This window comes from Rhinopithecus roxellana, chromosome 7, assembly GCF_007565055.1.
Source record: "Rhinopithecus roxellana isolate Shanxi Qingling chromosome 7, ASM756505v1, whole genome shotgun sequence".
NCBI lineage: Eukaryota > Metazoa > Chordata > Mammalia > Primates > Cercopithecidae > Rhinopithecus > Rhinopithecus roxellana.
This window is the reverse complement of record NC_044555.1, coordinates 81645695-81659219: the sequence shown is the minus strand read 5'-3', so window position 1 is coordinate 81659219 and position 13525 is coordinate 81645695. Positions and strand designations below refer to the sequence as shown.

Below are 13525 nucleotides of genomic sequence, written 5' to 3'. Positions count from 1 at the left end.
TAAATATTTGTAAAAAAGCACAGTATGATAAAAAATTTTATGTTAGAATGACTAAATAAAAAAGCTCACTTTGTTATGCAGTAAATCAGAGTAATTTACAAGGGCATATCAACAGCCAGTAAATAGTGAACAAAACTGAATTAAAAATAATATTTATGGCAGGGCGCAGTGGCTCATGCCTGTAATCCCAGCACTTTGGGAGGCTGAGGCAGGTGGATCACCTGAGGTCAGGAGTTCAAGACCAGCCTCGCCAACATGGCAAAACCCCGTCGCTACTAAAAATATAAAAAAATTAGCTGGGCATGGTGGTGTGTGCCTGTAATCCCAGTTACTCAGGAGGCTAAGCCAAAAGAAGTGCTTGAACCCAGGAGGTGGAGGTTGCAGTAAGCTGAGATTGTACCACTGTACTCCAGCAGAGGTGACAGAGAGGGCCTCCATCTCAAAAATAATAATAATGATGATAATAATATTTATAAAAACAAAATGAGCCATGTGCAGTATCTCATACCTGTAATCCCAGTACTTTGGGAGGCTGAGATGAGTAGATTGCTTGAACCTAGGAGTTCGAGACCAACCTGGGCAACATGGCAAGACCTCATCTCTACAAAAAATACAAGAATTAGCTGGGCATGATGGTGTGCACGTGTAGTCCCAGCTACTTGGGAGGCTGAGGTGGGAGGATTTCTTGAGCGTGGGGTGTCCAGGCGGCAGTAAGGAGCAATCACACCACTGCACTCCAGCCTGAATGACAGAGCAAGAGCCTGTCTCAAATGAATAAATGAAACAAAAACCAAAACTACCGTGAATTACTTCATACAATTAGAAGATTATATTACACATATAAGGTGATATGTTTTGGCTGTGTCCCCATCCAAATCTCAAATGTAATTCCCATGTGTTGTGGGAGGGACCTGGTGGGAGGTAATTGAATCATGGGGGCAGGTCTTTCCTGTGCTGCTGTCATGGTCGTGAATAAGTCTCATGAGATCTGATCATTTTATAAGGGAAAAATTCCCTGCACAAGCTCTCTCTCTTTGCCTGCTGCCATCCATGTAAAATGTAACTCGCTCCTCCTTGCCTTCTGCCATGATTGTGAGGCCTCACCAGCCACGTGGAACTGTAAGTCCATTAAACCTCTTTCTTTTGTAAATTGCCCAGTCTCGGGTGTGTCTTTGTCAGCAGCATGAGAACAGACTAATACAGTAAATTGGTACCAGTAGAGTAAGGCACTGCTGTAGATACCAGAAAATGTGGAAATAACTTTGGAACTGGGTAGCAGGCAGGAGTTGGAATAGTTTGGAGAGCTCAGAAGAAGACAGGAAAATGTGGAAAACTTTGGAACTTCCTAGAGACTTGTTGAATGGCTTTGCCCAAAATGCTAATAGTGATATGGACAATAAAGTCCAGGCTGAGGTAGTCTCAGATGGAAATGAGGAACACGTTGGGAAGTGGAGCAAAGGTGACTCTTGTTATGTTTCAGCAAAGAGACTGCTGGCATTTTGTCCCTGCCCTAGAGATTTGTGGAACTCTGGACTTGAGAGAGATGATTTAGAGGATCTGGTGGAAGAAATTTCTAAGCAGCAAAGCATTCAAGAGGTGACTTGGATGCTGTTAAAGGCATTCAGTTTTATAAGGGAAGCAGAGCATAAAAGTTCAGAAAATTTGCAGCCTGTCAATGCTATAGAAAAGAAAATCCCATTTTCTGAGGAGAGATTCAAGCTGGCTGCAGAAATTTGCGTAAGTAGCAAGGAGCTGAATGTTAATCCCCAAGACAATGGAAAAATGTCTCCAGGGCATATCAGAGGTCTTCATGGCAGCCCCTCCCATCACAGGCCTGGAGGCCTACAAGGAAAAGTGGTTTCATGGGCCCAGCTCAGCCCCCATGCTGTGTGTAGCCTGAAGACTTGGTGCCCTGCATGCCAGCCAGTCCAGCCATGACTGAAAGGGGCCAATATAGAGCTCAGGCTGTGGCTTTAGAGGGTGGAAGCCCCAAGTTTTGGCAGCTTCCACATGGTATTGAGCCTATGAGTGCACAGAAGTCAAAAATTGGGGTTTAGGAACCTCCACCTAGATTTTAGAGGATGTATGGAAATGCCTGGATGTCCAGGCAGAAGTTTGCTGTAGGGGCAGGACCCTCATGGAGAACCTCTGCTAGGGCAGTGCAGAAGGAAAATGTAGGGCTGGAGCCCCCACACAGAGTCTCTACTGGGGCACTGCCAAGTAGACCTGTGAGATGAGGGCTATTGTCCTCCAGACCCCAGGATGGTAGATCCACTGCCAGCTTGCACCATGTGCCTGGAAAAGCCACAGGCACTCAATGCCAGCCCATGAAATCAGCCAGGAGGGAGGCTGTACCCTGCAAAGCCACAGGGGTGGAGCTGCCCAAGACCATGGGAACCCACCTCTTGCATCAGTGTGACCTAGATGTGAGACATGGAGTCAAAGAAGATCATTTTGGAGCTTTAAGATTTGACTGCCTCACTGGATTTCAGACGTGCATGGGGCCTGTAGCCCCTTTATTTTGGCCAATTTCTCCCACTTGGAATGACTGTATTTATCCAATACCTGTACCCCCATTGTGTCTAGGAAGTAACTAACTCGCTTTTGATTTTACAGGCTCATAGACAGAAGGGATTTGCCTTGTCTCCAATTAGACTTTGGACTGTGGACTTTTGAGTTTATTCTGAAATGAATTAAGAGTTTGGGGTACCATTGGGAAGGCATAATTGGTTTTGAAATGTGAAGACATGAGATTTGGGAGGGGCCAGGGACAGAATGATATGGTTTGGCTGGGTCCTGACCCAAATCTCAACCTGAATTCCTACATGTTATGGGAGGGAACTGGTGGGAGGTAACTGAATCATGGGGGCAGGTCTTTCCCATGCTGTTCTCATGGTAGTGAATAAGTCTCACGAGATCTGATGGTTTTATAAGGAGGAGAGTCCCTGCACAAGCTCTCTCTGCCTGCCACCACTGATGTAAGACGTGACTTGCTCCTCCTTTCCTTCCACCATGATTGTGAGGCCTCCCCAGCCACGTGGAACTATAAGTCCATTAAACCTCTTTCTTTTGTAAATTGCCCAGTCTCAGGTATGTCTTTATCAGCAGCATGAGAACAAACTAATACATAAGGTATACAAATTAATAAAACAAATATCTGTGTCCACCACTCAATCCAAGAAACAATATGTTACCAATGGTTTTAGGGTCCCCGTGGCATCCCACTCATCCCCAGCAGTAACTACTATCTTGAAAATCTTGAATTTTGTGAATTATTCTCTTTTTATTACTCATTTTCTTTTCTTTTCCTTTTTCTTTTCTTTCTTTCTTTTTTTTTTTTTTACAAGATATGATCTCCATATGTTGCCCAGGCTGGTCTCAAACTCCTGTGCTCAAGGGATTCTCCTGCCTTGGCCTCCCAAAGTGCTGGGATTATAGGCATGAGCCACCATGCCTGGTGTATTCATTTTCTTAATAGCTTTAGAACATATATATGTATTCCTAAAGAATACTTATTTAGGCCGGGTGTGTTGACTCATGCCTGTAATCACAACATTTTGGGAGGCCAAAGCTGACAGGTCACTTGAGCTCAGGAGTTCAAGACCAGCCTGGACAATGTGGCCAAACCCTGTCTCTACAAAAAATACTAAAATTAGCTGGACATGGTGGCATTCCCCTGTAGTCCCAGCTACTCGGGAGGCTGAGGTTGGAGGATTGCTTGAGCCCAGGAGGTTGAGGCTGCAGTGAGCTGTGATGATGCCAATGCACTCCAGCCTGGGCAACAGAGTAAGAGACTCTGTCTCAAAAATAAATAAATAAACAAACAAATAAATATCATTTTTAAAAAATACTATAAAGAATACTTGAAAAGTTGCTTGCTTTTAAATGTTGTATATATATTGTATATGTTTTCAAATTATACATTCTGTGACTCTTTATTCAAGAGTATATTTATGACGTTCATCCTTGTTGATGGGTGAAACTCTAGTTCAATCATGATCACTTTTTTACAGTATTCCACTGTGTAAATATATCACCATTTATTTATCCATTTATTCTATCAGTGGACTGTTGGGTTGTCTCTAGTTTACTGCTATTTTGAATAATACCATGGTGGACATTTTTTATGTTTCCTAGTGCACAGAGACCAGAATTTCTTTAGAGTGTAGAAGTAAGGCCATGGGTTATGTGCATTTTCACTTCTCTAGATGATGCCAAATTGTTTTCCAAACGGGTTTACAAATTAACATCCTTGCCAGCAGAATATCAGAGTCCTCTTTGCTCCATGTCTTCTACACTGGATATTGTGAGGATACATTAAAATGATTTTCTTCAATGCAGCTTTATTCACAATAGGCAAGATAAGGAATCAACAAAGTATCCATCAACTTAGGATGAATAGATAAAGAAAACGTGGTATATATACAAAATGGAATAATATTCAACCTTAAAAAAGAATGAAATTCTGTCATTTTCAACAACATGAAATTATATTAAGTTGGCATCACAACTGGAGGACATTATGTTAAGTGAAATAAGCCAGGTACAGAAAGACAAATACTTCGTGATTTCACTTATATGTAGAATCTAAAAAAGTTGAACTCATAGAAACAGAGAGTAGAATAGTGGTTATGAGGGGCAGAGGGAGAGGGATATTGGGAAGATGTTTGTCAAAGGGTACAAAGTTTCAGCTAGACAAGAGGAAAAAGTTCAAGAGATCAATTGTACAACATGGTGACTAAAGTTAATAACAATGTGTTGTAATTTTGTTTTTGTTTTTTCTTAAAGACAGGGCCTTACTCTGTCACCCAGGCACAGAGTGGATCATACCTCTCTGCAGCAGTGCAGTCTCTACAGTGATAAGATTATAGTTCACTGCAGCCTTGAACTACTTGGCTCAAGAAATCCTCAACCTCCCAAAGCACTGGGATTACAGGAATTAGCCACCATGCCCAGCCTCTTCTATTTTTTAAATAAACGTAGAAAATATTTTGGAATAATTTTAGATTTGCAGAAAAATTGTTAAGATAGTATAGAGAGAATGGTGTAGTCACTATGGAAAACACTATGCAGATTTCTCAAAAAAATTAAAAAGTAGAATTACCATATGATCTAGCAATTCCATTTCTGAGTATATATCAAAAAGAATTCAAAGCAGGATCTCCAAGACATTATTGGCACACCCATGTTCATTACAGCATTATTCACAATAGCCAAGAGGTGGAAGCAACACAATGATGGAAGAATGGATTAAAAAATATGTGGTATACCCATGCAGTGGAATACTATGCAGCCTTAAAAAGAAAGGAAATATCGACATGTGTTACAACACGGATGAACCTCAAGGACATTATGCTAAGCAAAATAAGCCAGCAACAAAAAGACAAATACTGTATGATTCCACTGACATGAAATAGCTAAAGTCATCAAAATCATGAAACAGAAAACAGAAAGGTGGCTGTCAAGGGCTGGGGAAGCAGGGATAGGGAGGGGGAAGTAGTGTTTAATGGGTATATGGATTCAGTTTTTCCAAATGAAAAAGTTCTAGGCTGGACGTAGTGGCTCACGCTTGTAATCCCAGCACTTTGGGAGGCTGAGGCAGGCAGATCACAAGGTCAGGAGATTGAGACCATCCTGGCCAACATGGTGAAACCCTGTCTCTACTAAAAATACAAAACTTAGCTGAGTGTGGTGGCACGCACCTGTAGTCCCAGGTACTAGGGAGGCTGAGGCAGGAGAATCACTTGAACCCAGGAGGTGGAGGTTGCAGCGAGCTGAGATCACGTCACTGCACTCCAGCCTGGTGACAGAGCAAGACTCCATCTCAAAAATAAAATAAAGTAAAATAAAATAAAAGTTCCAGAGATCTATTGCACAACTATGCGAGTATACTTAATACTACAGAATCATACACTTAAAAATGGTAAGAGATGGTAAATGTAGTGCTATGTGTTTTTTACCACAATTTTTTGAGACAGGGTCTTACTCTGTTGCCCAGGCTGGAGTGCAGTGGTGCAATCACAGCTCACTGCAGGCTTGATCTCCTAGGCTTAAGAAATCCTCCTACTTCAGCCTCCCAAGCAGCTGCGCCACCAAGCCCAACTAATTTTTTGTAGAGACGAGGTCTCACTGTGTTGCCCAGGCTGGTTTCAAACTCCTGAGCTCAAGCAATCCTCCCACCTTGGCCTCCCAAAGTGCTAGGATTACAGGTGTGAGCTACCGCACCCAGCTTAACAACAATGTTTAACCCATTTAAGCCTAGTGTTCCATTATTGGAACGCTAAACCTGTGGGAGTTATGTGTATCCTACTGCTCAAGGTCATTGCCAAGGTCTGACTTTTCACAAAAAAATTTTGCAGCCTCCGGCATAAATGGGTTAAAAAAAGAACACAGAAGTCAGTCTGGAAGTGTTCTCACTGGCAAAAATATGGGACAACTTGAATATCAAAAATTATAATGATAGTAATAGCCAAACCATATAAAAATACTAGTATATTTATTTATATATGTAAAAGATAGTATAGAGAGTTCCTATATATCCCTCATTTCCACCCATTGGAAATTTTTATTTAGTTTAATATTCAGTATCTTGTATTATTTGCATGTATATTATGTATACTATACATATTTGCCAATATAAATTTTTGTTTCTGTAAGTGTCTGAGGAAGGTGTTCCTCTAGGATTCAGTACTTAGTATAGGCCTTAGTTATGGGGCGGTGGGGGGGGGGGGGGGTGCAGGGGAAGGCACTAGCTGAGGTGACAGAGGGGCAAATTGCTCCTTAAGAAAAGGGAAGGAATTTGTGTTTGGCTCCTGAGAGAGACAAACCAGAGAAGCAGCAGCAAAGAGAGAGACCTGAACAAGGAAACAAGAAGCTGATGCTGAGTTGCAGAAGGGGCCAAAGAATCATTTTAAGAACCTGCATATCCATTGTTAATTTTAACTTTTGTCCATTGTAAACCAGGGGTGCACAAAATGCACATTGTAGCTACATGCCCAATGGCCCAAGCCAAGGCCAGAACCAAATATTCATGCTAGAATGAACATCCGTACATAAAGCTTCATTGTAAAATATTACAATTTTAATATGGAGAGTTATCATCATCATTTTTTAAAGTATGCCATTTTACTGTAGCTACAAGAATATCAGCTTGAGTCACTGCTGGGTGGCTCTTTCATCCAGCGAACCACACATTCGCAATTCTGTACCAAACGAAACATTCTCTTTCAATTGAAATTAGAAAAAGTGCATAATGGGTTTGGCCAGCACTGCCAGCATAGATTGTGCTGCTAGTGATGTTGCCACAGATTTATTAAGTTTCCTTCCTAATAGTCACTTACTAAGGTCAACATTTACTTTCCCAACTAAAAGGTTAAGTTGATGGTGACAGTGCAATTTCAGTGAAGCAGACTCACCAACCAAGCTTTGTGCAGGGCTCAAGGAAGATAATTTCTGAATATTTTCAGGAGCAACCTTAAGATTGTTTTTCTTGCTCCTTCTTTTTATTTCTGAAATGTGTGCTACAGTTACAATGCTTTACATGATCACTAGAGATAAATTTGTCCCCAAACCTTGGATCTGGAAATGTGGCATTGGAGCAAACAATTGGCTTTCAAGATGACAAAACTATCTATGAATTTCCACCTGCATCGCAGCTTTTCATTGCATTCACACCAATTTCAGCATCTTTGTTGGGGAAAAATGATAGCAGGATCTTTCCTGCAGGTCATGTAGGAAATACTTGCAACTTCAAGGCACATCAGTCTGGTTAACTGCTTCAGCAGCTTCCAGCAAATAAACCACCTTTGATGCAAGTAACCATTGGTTGTTAATAAGCCCAGCTATGTTGGAATTATTATCTGCAAAGTACAGTGTTAAAGTTCCATTATCCAAGTGACATTTTTAAAAATCAGTTTTTGCTTCTTTTACATCTTGTTTGGCCTGCAGTTTGTGGTTTGAAGAGCACTTCCAACAATACCTTGCACAATGTTAGGGAAGGAGTTATTGTTTATTAAAAACAACAATGAGTTAAATTTGTGCTTCCTAAACTTTAGTGATACTCAGAGATCCTGATTTAGCAGTTTGGGGTAAGACTCAAGAATTTGCTTTTCTAACAAGCTCCCAGGAGACAGCTGCTGATGAGGGGCTTACACTTGGAATAGCTCTGAGTCAAAAAAAACGACCTTGTTCCCACCGTCTTCAGTTTTATGTCTGGTTTGCTGAATGGATATTTGTCTGCTTTTCTTATTTTTTCCAGTTTCTAAGCTTCTTTTCAAGGAAACCATTCAGCCCCCTATCCTTTTTTTAACAGCTTTTTTGAGAGATAATTCACATATCCTGCAATTCATCAATGTAAAGTGTACAGTTCAATGGTTTTTAGTATATCCACTAAGTTGTACAGTTGCTATGGTTTGATTGTGTCCCCTCCAAAATTCAGGTTTTGAAACTTAATGGGCAATGTGATAGGATTACCTGGTGGGACCTCTAAGCTGTGATTAGGCCCTGAGGGGTCCTCCTTCATGAATGGGATTAAGACCCTTGTAAAACAGGCTTCATGGAGCCTTTGGCTCTCTTGCCCCCCTGCCTTCCCCCACATGAAGACACAGCGATCCTCTCCTCTGGAGGATGAAGCCCTCACCAGACAACTGAACCTGCTGGCACCTTGATCTTGGACTTCCCCACCTCCAGAACTGTGAGAAAATTGACTTACATTATTTATAACTTACCCAGTCTGTGGTATTCTGTTATAGCAGCACAAACAGACTAAGCAAGCGTCACCACAATTTTATAATATTTTCATCTCCTCAAAAAGAAACACTATATCCTTTAGCTATCACACCCCTGCCCCCTGGTCTCCTAGATCCCCAACTTCCGGCAACCGCGAATCTACCTCCTGTCTCTGTGAACTTGCCTCTTCTAGACATTTCATAGGAATATAACCAAACAATCACCTTCTGTTCATTTATTTGTTTCTATTTCTTTTCTTTTCTTTTCTTTCTTTCTTTCTCTTCTTTCTTTCTTTCTTTCTTTCTTTCTTTCTTTCTTTCTTTCTTTCTTTCTTTCTTTCTTTCTTTCTTTTTCTTTCTTTCTTTTCTTTCTTTCCCTTCCTTCCTTCCTTCCTTCCTTCCTTCCTTCCTTCCTTCCTTCCTTCTTTCTTTCTTTCATTTTTTGAGACACAGTCTCACTCTGTTACCCATGCTGGAATGCAGTGGCACAGTCACAGATCACTGCAGCCTCAACCTCCTGGGCTCAATCCATTCTCTCACCTCAGCCTCCTGAATTGCTGGGACTACAGGTGCACACCACCACACCCAGCTAATTTTTTTTTTTTTTTTTTTTTTTGTAAAGATGGGGTTTCATCCTGTTGCCCATGCTGGTCTCAAACTCCTGGGCTCAAGCGATCCGCACTCCTTGACCTCCCAAAATGCTGACATTACAGGAATAGCCACCATGCCCAACCTTTAATGTTTTCCTGAAGGGATAGGAGCAGAGCAATATTTGTCATGAACATGATTAGAAAAACAACAACACTGTCAGTCACCATTTTTAAAGAAATGAATTGCTTAGGGATGACATCTCTTCCTGAACAAGATGAGTGCTGTCAGTGGTGAAGGTTATTTGGATTTTGAAGGTTTACTACTTACTGTTGTGGTACTACTTATTTTACATAGTTAACACCCCATTTTCTGAGAAGGACTCACTCTTTCTCTTGGAAGATGTACCCTCACTGCTCCAACTGTGTGGTTTTAATGGCAGCTAATCATAATACCCATTCCCCAACCCTCGTCACCACTCCTCCACTTCCCACCCCCACTTTAATCCAATTCATAAGAGAGGATGCATGACCCAAGTCTGCTCTGTCGGAGGCCTGCCCTGGATGTTAAGAGAATCATTTCTTTTCAGGTGTTTATGCTAGGAGAATGTGAGCCCTTGAAGCTGCATAACAACCAAGGTTTCAACATTTTAGTTGAAACCTGCAAAGAGAAGCAGAGACAGGAGACAAGCAGAGTCTTGATGACACCAGGATTCCTATCTTGTCCCTGCGGTTCCCAAGGTGTCCTTGTTTCTTGCTTCCTCAAGACTCAGTTTGTTGAGCCTATCCTTTATTCTGGGAGCCTGGAATGGACTTCAGGCAGGCCTGAAGGCTTAGACCCAGAAACTGGTGGTAAATTAACCTTTTTTTTAAGAGGCAGGGCGATATTGTTTGGATCTGTGTCCCGACCCAAATTTCATGTCAAATTGTAAACCCAAATGTCAGAAGTGGGGCCTGGTGGGACGTGATTGGATCATGGGGGTGAATCCTTCATGAATAGTTTAGCACCATCCCCTTGGTGCTGTCTTGTGGTACAGTTCTCACGAGATCTGGTTGTTTAAAAGTGTGTGGCACCTCCCCTTCTCACTCTTCTTCCTGCTGCCACTATGCAAGATGGCTCGCTTCCCCTTTGCCTTTCACCATGATTGGAAGCTTCCTGAGGCCCCCCAGAAGCGGAAGCCGCTATGCTTCCTGCACAGCCCATAGAACCATGAACCAATTAAACCTCTTTTCTTTACAAATTACCCATTCTCAGGTATTTCTCTATAGCAATTCGACAACAGACTAATACACAGGGTCTCATTCTGTTGCCCAGGCTGGAGTGCAGTGGTGCAATGATAGCTGAAATGGTTTGGATGTGTGTCTGTCCCTACCCAAATCTCATGTTGAATTGTAATCCCCAATGTTGGAGGTGGAGCCTGGTGGGAGGTGATTGGATCATGGGAGTGGTTTCTGTTTCTCATAGTTTAACACCATCCCCCTTGGTGCTGTCTTGGCAATAGTGAGTTCTTGTGAGGTCTGGTTGTTTACAAGTGTGTGGCACCTCCCCCATCTCTCTTTTCCTCCTGCTCCCAGCCATGGGAAGTGTCAGCTCCCCCTTCTCCTTCTGCCATGATTATAAGTTTTCTGAGACCTCCCCAGAAGCCAAACAGATGCCAGAATCATGCTTCCTGTACAGCCTGCAGAACCGTGAGCCAATTAAACCTCCTTTCTTTACAAATGACCCAGTCTCAGGTATTTGTTTATAGCAATGCAAGAACAAACTAATACAATAGTTTACCGCAATCTCAACATCCTGGGCTCAAATGATCCTTCCACTTCTGCCTCCCAAGTAGCTGATACTACAGGCAAAAGCAAGTGTATCGACCTTAAATTAACTTTTGACGTCACCACCAGTCTTGTGGTAAACAGGAAAAATGTGCTGGACATTGTTTTGCTTCCATTTCTTAAACTGGTGAGTAGGCAAGCAGGTAGCCAGGCTCTTTGGTATGATTGAAGGAGCTAAGAGAGAAACATCCCAAGAGAAGAGGAAGGTGAGAGCTTCTTCCACCCAGCAAAATTCTCAATCTGTGCTCACCTTCCTTAAAGAGATCTCTGAAGAATCCAGGATGCAAGCTGCATCATCTCCTGCTTTGTGAGGCTGTTGGATACAGTTAAATTTCTGTATCTTTTGCTATCACAGAAAATATATTCCTTTAATTGTGTCTATGGGCATCTTTCCATATCACTGTCCTGCTGAGACAGACACATAATAAGTTATCCCAAGATCCTTCCAATAACTCCCTTTTCACTTAATGTCTTTTTTCCTTGCTTTGTCATCTGCTTCAGAAAATTCCAACTAATGCAACTATTGATGCTCAGAAATTTAATCATTATCCTGCTTATCTAAAGTGAATGCATTCACTATACTTTTGTGTAACATATGACTATATATAACCATATCCATATGGGAACTTTGGATTGTAAGGTACAGAAAACCCGACTCGAACAAAATTGGCTCACATAACTGAAAAAGTCCAGTAGTAGGGGCCCTACCTCCATTTATGTGTGACTCTTTTCTCTGCCTTCCCACGTAATACTGTCTACTAAAGATTAGCATGATTTAAATTTTTTTATTTTATACTTTTAAGTTGTACAACATGATTTTTTATTTTTAATTTTTTCAGATATGTAATAGTTGTACATATTTATGGGGTACATGTGATATTTTGATACAAGCATACAATGGGTAATGATCGAATCTGGGTAATTGGGGTATCCATCACCTTAAGCCTTTATCATTTCTTCGTGTTGGTAACATTCCAAATCTATTCTTCTAGTTATTTTGAAATATACAATACTTTATTGTTAACTATAGGTACCCTACTGTGCTGCCCAACACTAGATCTTATTTCTTCATCTAACTGTTACAACATGATGTTTTGATACATATGGTGAAGTGATTACTACAGTCAAGTAAATTATCATATAGTTACTTTTCTTCCTTTCATTTTCTCTTTTCTTCTTTGATGGTAAGAGCACCTAAAATCTATGCTTTTGGCAAATTTCCAGTACACAATACAATGTTATTAACTATCGTCCTCATGTTGTACATTAAATCTCTAGACCTGTTTTTCCTACATAACTGTAACTGTGTGCCTTTTAACCTACATCTTCTCATTTCCCCCACACCTGGTAACCACTGTTCTACTCTGTTTCTATAAATTCCTCTTTTTTTTATTTTTTATTTTTATTTTTATTTTTTTGTGATGAAACTTAGAAAAATTTCTTTTTCCATAACATAAACATGCCAATTTTTCCCTTTAGCTCCTTCTTCCACTCCCCCTTCACTGTGAAGAGATATTGAGTTCTTCCAGATTTTTGCTTAGCTGGGTGGTTTCCGAACTCAAAGGACTCTCCAGGTAGGTAGTTCCTGCACAGGGCTTTCCTGTCACTGGATCTATGACTTTTCCAACTTTGAAAACGATCTCGGCCAGTTCATGTTTCACATGCTTTGCTCGTGGAACAGGTAAAGCTCTGAGAAGCACAATATCCCCAACAGTGCACTGCTGAAGGGCATCATGAGCAAAGTAGGTTTTCCGCTTATTAAAATACTTTAATAAATAGGGATCCAGAACAAGCCTGGTCACTCTGACTTTGGCAGTCTTTTGCATTTTTGTCCCAATTACCTTCCCCACAATCCATTTGGCATGGACGGATGAACGAACTACAGACATTACTGTGGCTTTGGTCACCTCAGCCACTACTATGCAGCCTCCTCTTTTTTAAAAAAAAAAAGATTCTACATGTAAGTGAGATTGTGTGATATTTTTCTTTCTGTACCTACATTATTTCACTTAGCATAACGTCCTCTGGGTTCATCTATGTTGTGGAAAATGGCAGAATCTCCTTTTATAAGGCTGAATAATACTCTATTGTATATATGTACCACATTTTCTTTATCCAGTCATCTGTTGATGGACACTGAACTTGTTTCCATGTCTTGGCTATTGGGAATAATGCTGGAATAAACATGGGAGTGCAGATATCTTTACAAGGTATCTTGCTGATACCTCGTATGAAAGGAAATGAAATGCTGATTTCATTTCCTTTAAGTATATGCCCAGAAGAGAGTTTGCTGGGTCATATGGTAGTTATATTTTTAATTTCTTTAGGAATCTCCACTGTTTTCCACAGTGGCTGTACCAATCTACATTCCCACCAACAGTGTAC

General features: G+C 41.1%; 1 pseudogene across 1 annotated transcript; it reads right to left on the bottom strand.

Moving 5' to 3' along the window:
• Window positions 1-12639: 12639 nt before the first annotated feature.
• Window positions 12640-13067, bottom strand: LOC104657302 (annotated as a pseudogene). The gene has a single exon (XR_747267.1). The product of XR_747267.1 is annotated as a 28S ribosomal protein S17, mitochondrial pseudogene (transcript).
• Window positions 13068-13525: the final 458 nt, after the last annotated feature.